Source organism: Silene latifolia, unplaced genomic scaffold, assembly GCF_048544455.1.
Source record: "Silene latifolia isolate original U9 population unplaced genomic scaffold, ASM4854445v1 scaffold_96, whole genome shotgun sequence".
In the NCBI taxonomy this organism is placed as follows: domain Eukaryota; kingdom Viridiplantae; phylum Streptophyta; class Magnoliopsida; order Caryophyllales; family Caryophyllaceae; genus Silene; species Silene latifolia.
In genome coordinates this window covers 2953578-2954915 of record NW_027413827.1, presented here as the reverse complement: position 1 = coordinate 2954915, position 1338 = coordinate 2953578, and the positions used below count along the sequence as shown (strand labels likewise).

Sequence of the window (1338 nt, the reverse complement as noted above, 5' to 3'; positions counted from 1 at the left end):
TTGAGAGTTAGAAGATGCTAATTGAGACATTTGGGTTTCCAACATCTTGGTGTGGGCTAGTATGTTGTTGATGGTGATGTCTTTGGCTTGGCTACCTTTTTGCATTTGGGTGAAAAATTCTTGTTGATTCTTTTGCATTTGGAGGACCGCTTTTTGAACATCAAAGCCTTGGTCATTTGGTTGATTGTAAGAAGGTTGATTTTGATAACTTTGGCTTTGGTTATAAAAGGGTCTTTGAGCTTGATTTCTCATTGGAGGTGGGGTGTATATTGGTTGAGGGTTTTGAACATTTTAACTCCTATATGAAAGGTTTGGATGAAATTTGGTATTCTCATTGTAATAGTTGGAATAAGGGGTGCCACTTTTGTATTCTTGGAAAGTATTCACTTGTTCACTCGTTCCCCTACATTCACTTTGGTCATGTCCCAAAGTTCCACAACTTTCACATACTCCACTTGGAATTGAGGATGATGCCACCATAGCATTAACATGTTGTTTAGGTGATTTGGAAGCTTCATCAAGCTTGGCCATGGCCTTCTCAAACTTCAAATTTATGGTGTCAATATGAGCACTTAGTTGAGCACCAATTGAGTAATGGAATCTACCTCATGCTTTCCTCCTCTAGTAGCCTTTCGAGGTCTACTATATTGTGAATTATGAACCGTCATATCTTCGATTTTGGCCCATGTTTGATTGTCATCAATTTCGATAAACATCCCATTGGATCCCATATTGAGGATATTGCGGGAATCTTCAAATAGACCGTTCCAAAATTGTTGCACAAGGAACCACTCGCTAAGTCCATGGTGTGGACAAGAACGACAAGTGTCCTTAAATCTCTCCCATGCTTCATACAATGATTCCGCGTCCCTTTGTTTGAACCCGGTGATTTGGGCTCTCAACATATTGGTCTTCTTCGGAGGATAGAATTTCTTGTAGAAAGCAAGTGCCAACTTCTTCCATGAATCAATACCAAGGGTAGCCTTATCTAGGCTCTTCAACCATTGCTTTGCGGTACCAATCAAAGAAAAAGGAAATAATACCCATCGGATTTGGTCTTGAGTAACTCCGGTTTGAGAAATCGCATCACAATAGTCACAAAAAGTCTCCATATGTGAATGAGGGTCTTCACTAGGCATCCCTCCAAATTGACTTCTCTCAACTAGTTGTATGAATGCGGATTTGGCAATGAAATTACCGGTTAGGTTTTGTGGTGTAGGAGTACCATGTGGTAGGTTCTCCTCGGTTGGTACGGAATGTGATGAAAATTTAGGCATTGTGGGTTGATTTTGTGGTGGGTTTTGTATTGAGTTGTCCTCTCCTTCTCTTGCAAAAGGG

At 40.5% G+C, this 1338-nt stretch overlaps 1 non-coding gene across 1 annotated transcript; it reads left to right on the top strand.

The window, feature by feature from the left end:
- The first annotated feature begins 798 nt into the window (after positions 1-798).
- On the top strand, positions 799-905 carry LOC141640696 (small nucleolar RNA R71). Its single transcript, XR_012543131.1, has one exon. It is a non-coding gene; the product is annotated as a small nucleolar RNA R71 (small nucleolar RNA).
- Positions 906-1338: the final 433 nt, after the last annotated feature.